The sequence below is a fragment of the Vanessa tameamea genome, chromosome 24, assembly GCF_037043105.1.
Source record: "Vanessa tameamea isolate UH-Manoa-2023 chromosome 24, ilVanTame1 primary haplotype, whole genome shotgun sequence".
Classification (NCBI taxonomy): domain Eukaryota; kingdom Metazoa; phylum Arthropoda; class Insecta; order Lepidoptera; family Nymphalidae; genus Vanessa; species Vanessa tameamea.
This window is the reverse complement of record NC_087332.1, coordinates 4,580,199-4,586,992: the sequence shown is the minus strand read 5'-3', so window position 1 is coordinate 4,586,992 and position 6,794 is coordinate 4,580,199. Positions and strand designations below refer to the sequence as shown.

General features: G+C 32.2%; 1 long non-coding RNA gene across 1 annotated transcript; it reads right to left on the bottom strand.

Annotated features, from left to right (window-relative positions):
* Positions 1-555: 555 nt before the first annotated feature.
* LOC135194108 (uncharacterized) lies at positions 556-2,898 on the bottom strand. The gene is made up of 2 exons (XR_010309653.1): positions 2,766-2,898; positions 556-783 (listed from the first exon to the last, which is right to left on the bottom strand). It is a non-coding gene; the product is annotated as an uncharacterized LOC135194108 (long non-coding RNA).
* Between the last annotated feature and the right edge of the window lie 3,896 nt (positions 2,899-6,794).

The following is a 6,794-nucleotide window of genomic DNA, read 5'->3' as shown; positions in this document are numbered from 1 at the left end:
GGATATTATAATAAAATTATCAATTATAATGATAATTAACATGAATTTAATTTCATGAAACCTCATAATGTTAAGAAAAATAACTAATGCATTTGAAATTTTAAATCAATGAAATCAAATCAAAATATACTTTAATCAAGTAAGCACATTAAGCATAAGCATTTTAAGCACACTTGAATTGTAATATTAAAAGAGAAAACGACGTGAGATCTGTGAATCGAATCACTCCTTTGCAACGATCGATTCTGTTTTTGCAGAATATATTTTAACAAGTATCGCTACACAATTAATGTTCAAGTTTATGTTCAAGAATGGCTGGGGTGACGTCGTCGTAGGTATAAAAAAGATGACACGCTCGGTGTTCATACTATCCAATGAAGATGCGGTAACTAACCTAATGTAAATCTGTAGAGTCTACCGAAAAATTACTCAGTAGTTACCCTTTACTCACAATTAAAGAACATTGTTAATTAAATACAATTAAATTATTTTCATTTTCGATTCGATTTCTCTAGGAAAGCTATCAATATAAAAATTAGAAATGAAACAGATATAATATGTATTACTTTATTCAAACCTCATTTCATCAAATTCAAGAACAGAACACGAAACAGCACATGCTTTGACAAGCAATGTACGAGAGTCCCAGACAAAGGTAGCACAGTAGGGGTAAAGTGCGGAACACACAGAAACACAAATAAGTCGCTCCGATGACAAACAATTCTCGAAACGAGAAAACTTTTTTCGCCCGTTTTCCGGAACATGGGTCTTGTTCTACGTACGCTGGAATAATATATTGAATACTGTAAAATGTTTTTCCTTGATCATTAAGGAGATATACATACAGCTAGTCCACACAATATTTTTATTTTTATAGATAGAGGGTATTTACCCTCTAACTATAAAAATAATATAATTATAAAAATAATATAATATAAAAAAATATTGTTTTAACAATTTAATTTTGTTTTAACTTTAATAATTTTCTGTTTTTCTTGTTTTTCATTTTGTTCTTATTAATATTTAGTTATAATATGGTGTCTGTACTCGTAATTAATCACATTATTTTAATGAATCAAGTTTTTTTCTTTATGTTTTGTTGCGAGTGATTTTTAGCTTACTAGCCGATATAAAAAATAAATAACAACTAACTTCGTATCTCACTTGAAAAATGTAGAAAACCGACTTACACTGTAGGTATATTTTGATACATACATATGTCTTTTAATCATATAAACGTATAGTCAATATTGCAAATCACTTTATGATATTTCACAATCGTGTTAAGTGGTGAGTTATATATGATTATTTATCACACAGTAATGTTTATGGTAAAAATCGAGATAGCTCAATGAATAGAACGAAGATTTAAAAAAGTCAGAAGGATCAAGTCCCGTTGAAATGTGCATTGCATCAGAATGAAATACGTATATTTAACAACTTACATTGGAACACTATGGTGGATTCAGGTTAAAATTTTCATATCGGCCCAGCAGCCTGACGTTACGGGACCACGAATGAAAAACCATGAGGATATTATTAATATAACTGTCGAGATAGATTACGTTCTAAAGCAGTTGGATATAGAGATATACTTTTCTTGGCTTCCTGTTGAGAACTTTTTAATTCGCGAAATAAAAAATTATGTGTTATAAAAGTTATTATGATATAATTTCGTTATATCATTGACATCAAATACACTACACTTTTTCTCAGCAACCTCATGGGAGCTTATTCTAGACTGGAAGAAGTGCCTAAATTATCCACTACATAATGGTTTCCTCACAATATTCTTCGCCATGGAACACAAGATTTAGTATACACAAATTAAATACGTGAAAATCAGTAGTGCTTGTGTTTAGATTTGGACTATCGTTTTATTAACTGAATCATAATATAGCCCCATCGATAAAAATAGATGAAAATAAACTTTGTGATTTATTTTTATATTTACAAACGTTCGAATGAATGACTAACATTCAAATATAATTTTAAACCGAACAGTTTCACTTCCAAGTGAATTATGTATTTACGGAATTACTTGAAATCTCAAATTATAAAAAATAAATAAAAATGTAGCGCATGGAACATTAAATTGAAGCAACAAAAGTGAACTCATAATCAAAAGCGAAGACAGCGGGATTGTGCATGTGTGTGTCCTCAGCTTATAACACCTTTTGTTTATGTCCTCTTGTGTTACGGAAACTTTATTTTATTATTATTATAATCCTCATCATAATACGAATTATATAGCGAAGCTTGCGTTGAAAATTGTATTAATTATCATTCTATAGGTATCTGTTCATCTCAACTAAATCTTCTTCAATCATAATTAAATTTTACATATACTTGAATTTAAATACGCATCTTGTCTAGAATACGTTTAGCTTAAACCTATACTTGTTATTGGCCGCAAATCATGAGCTCCTGGGATCAAACGTCGAGTTGGGCCATTAATTTTTTTTTTTTTTTTTCTTTCAATTTAGAATGTTTGAATGGCAGCAGAGAGTCTAGAAATTGCTAGAACTTACACGCCCTTGCTCTGAAAGCACGTAAACCCGTTGGTCTGTGTTTGGTCTCTTTCCATTCGTATCGGTTTTGTCGTCCCATCAGATTATGAAAGTGAGGTAATAGAGTGTCAACTTGCGCACATATCTGTGCACTATGAGATGTTCCGAGTATTTGGCTAGTTCCTCTTAATAATAGCCGAAGTGGCCAAAATCGAAATAGAAGACATCATAAACGAAAATAGACGATGGACTTACTTGGCATCGTTAGTTTTTTTTTTTTTAAATCGTATACGTATGTATCTTGTTACATCATATTTTTCTTCTTTTTTTTTTTAAATTTTTCTTTTAATTCTTGGACAAAACAGAATAATACATTTTAATGAAATAGTTTGACAGTTAAGACGGATGATAAAGTGATTTATATTTTAAGCGAATTCTCGACAACTGTCTAGATTTTTTTAAATGTATAACATTAGTAAGAAGGTTTCATTTCGCTGTTTTTGTATTATAATTACATTGCAACAGGAAGTTAGACTTGATGTTAACTACACATAAAAATTATATTAGATTAATAGACAGTAAATGTCTCAATGCTGAGATATCTCTTCGCTTACTTCACAAAATCCTATAAAATTATCGGAGATATTGTTACATAAATACTAGCGGTTCAATATGATCCGGCCAAAATAGGTTAAACATTGCCGTTTCGAACTATTCATTCACAAAATTATTAACCTAAAGTAATGCCGGTAAACCTAAAGTAAAGTAAAGTCAAAGGGGCTGAGCGGAGAGCGGGAGAGCGGGTACGTCCATCGCTCGTATTGGCGCGCGGTGTTGTCGTTTTTACAGGTTATTGAACTCATTTTGCAATTGATTTCACTGGATTTCACTGGATTTCAATGGAAAACACGGAAATTTGATTTAATTAATTTTAACGGAATTAAAACAAAGTAAAACATACTTTGTTTTAATTTCCGTATGAAAAGTTCACTTTTTTATTATTCGTCTATTTGTTTTTTTGATAATTTATCAGCCTGTATTAATCGTCGTTTCATTTGATGTGATGACGTCGGCGCCGCTTTGTATAAACTAAATATAAATAATAAAATGGCATACAAGACAATTAAATTAGTTCAATACATTTTTTCCATAGGATAGATGATAAACACTCGCGACGATACATCCTTGTAAGCACATACATATAATATCTATACTATATATTTGGGTTTTTCGGATTCAAGGTGTAAAAAATCAACCAAAAAAGTTACTTATTTTGCGTACGCTGCCTAAACTATAAAAGATAGAACCATAAAATGTTCAAATTAATTGTAGATCTTATAAATATCTACAAAAAAATCCGCGACACATTATACCTATCTGTGTCGTGTGAGGCACAACAACCATTTTTTTGTTTAAAAATCTTTAATTTTTTTTGGACTACATTTAAATGCATTTATTTTACTAATGCTATTAATCCTTATCAAAATAATTTCTCCCAGGAATGAAACAGTCAACGAAATAAACAATTTAATTATGCAGAAAGTACCGCGTGAAGTTAAGTGCTATAAATCCATAGACACCGTCACTAACATCGAGGACAGAGTGCACTAACCCCAGGAATTTTTAAATTCTCTTAACCCCGCTGGACTTCCACCTCATGAACTGTCGTTAAAAGTTGGCACGCCGATAATGCTTCTCAGAAATTTAAGCCCCCACAACATGTGTAATGTGTGTAATGGCACGAGACTTCTTATAAAGGAGCTAAAAGATAATTTAATAGCAGCGGAAATTATTATCACCGGCCCTGCAGCTGGTGAATTAGCTCATATACCAAGAATACCCATGATTCCTACTGATTTGCCTATACCCTTCAAAAGGCTCCAATTTCCAGTAAACATTTCTTTCGCATTAACGATAAAAATATCCCAGGGCCAAACATTCAAATTAGTAGGAATTGATTTACGAAAATAATGTTTTACGCATGGGCAACTGCCCTATCACGAGCCGGGGCTCCCGACCATCAGTATATTTTGTTACCTGAAAATAATTTAACATCAAACGTTGTGTACAGAGAAGCTAGTCATCTCGGCTCATCTATGCAGCCTGCGGATAATGACTGCGTCGTCGATGTTAGTGTCGGTGTCTGTGAATTGACCTGGGAATCATTTTGCTAACCGTGTCTTTCCTGGGTAGGCTTTTTGCAGCGGTAACCGATATCCACGCAGGCGGAGCCGCGGGCGACCGCTATTAAACATATAAAAATATAATAAGCTTTGAATTTTCAAAAAAATATTCAATGTACACCTACAGATTCGGTCGATTTACTCCTTAATTATATGTATAGAAAAAAATTATCGGTAAATAAGTTTACAAAATCAAAAATCAAGTCATAATATAACTATTTACATCACATCCATGACCTGTATAGTGTTATAATGTTTTTATAATTATCGCAAAGTTTAAAAAAATCATCTTGTTACTTCTATTTATATAAAAAATATATATTTTGTATCTTTTAGGTTATTTTGATTTCCGTTTGAGATACGCAATCCTGTCACAAATCCGAAATCTACGCGGACGAAGCCGCGGGCAGAAGCTAGTAATAGACAAAATTTTAAATTCAACTTCGTTCATTTCGAAACGCGTGGCTTAAAAATAGATTTCTTAAAAACCTAAAACTAACTAACTAAGCTTTTTAATCAAAAAGAGATTAATAAGCCGTGAGAAGAAAAATTTGGAGTCTGCAAATTTAGTACATCTTTTTTTTTTTAGAAATTAATTAATGAACACATTCTGTAATTCTTTCGACTCCGAAAAAATTGCGAACATAGGCACTCCGTTAGTCAGTTAGTTTTCTATAGAAAGAAGACTAGCTGAAGCTGTGGATTTATCCGTGCGAGATTAATAAAATTTGCCTACAACCTTTCCCGGAACTCAAACCATCACACTAAATCTCATCTAAATCGGTTCAGTGTCTTAATGGTGAATAGGTAGTAGACATACCTCCTTGTACATTTATAATATTGGTATACAAAGTAGGTATATATATGTAGGTAACATTCGAGCAACCAAAAAGTTTGTATACATAAATGTAAATATGTTTTAACAAAAAATCGTTTTCAAAATTACATCACAAACCAACAATACCATCACCATAGTATTAGATATAAAACATCGCAAAGATTTTACCGAAACTAATTAATAACAGCGAGACAGTGAGAGCCGAGATGGCCCAGTGGTTAGAACGCGTGCATCTTAACCGATGATTTCGGGTTCAAACCCAGGCAGGCACCACTGAATTTTCATGTGCTTAATTTGTGTTTATAATTCATCTCGTGCTCGGCGGTGAAGGAAAACATCGTGAGGAAACCTGCATGTGTCTAATTTCAACGAAATTCTGCCACATGTGTATTCCACCAACCCGCATTGGAGCAGCGTGGTGGAATATGCTCCATACCTTCTCCTCAAAGGGAGAGGAGGCCTTAGCCCAGCAGTGGGAAATTTACAGGCTGTTTATGTTATGTTATGTTATGTAATTAATAACAAACTTACATTGAAAGTAAAATAAACTGAAAGAATTAAATTGATTGTTTTTTCAAATAAAGCGTGTACGTGTCGAAACTCGCATGGACTGCCGTACTGTATACGCGTACAAGGTTATTTTCTACACACACATGTATTTGGCATGAGCAACTTTTGTGAATTTTTTTTTTTGGTCACGACTTCAACTAGTATAGAAAATTTATAGGTCTGTTCAATTTTTTTTGCTGTTAAAACATGGTATTGCGTAAATAAATGTTCACAAAAATATTTTATGTGTAATTGTATAATTATTTTGAAGAGATAGGTCGATTGGAGCCATTCAAATTTGATATTGAAAGGCTCCTCCGGTATCAATAACATCACCCAGTGTAAGATAATAATGAATATGCATTCTCACAGAGCATTCCTTTGACGCCTATCACGAGATTAATTAAAAACAAAAAAAGAACACTACAAATTCCAAGTACTTATTTTATATACGGGCCAGATATAAAACAAAAAAAGAAAAACGATTTTAAAATTCCAATTCAACCTGGAAATTATACTAAATATTGCCCTTCAATATAATGTATTAACAAACATCAAATTCGTTCGAAATTTAAAATTATTAAATTTCGAACGTTATCTAAATAATATCGTAATTTTATATATCCATATCACTATCACAGATCTTCCAAAAGCTAATGTTTCTCAGTAAACAATTTACCGTCATCACCGAAAATAACGCGACACATACACAGA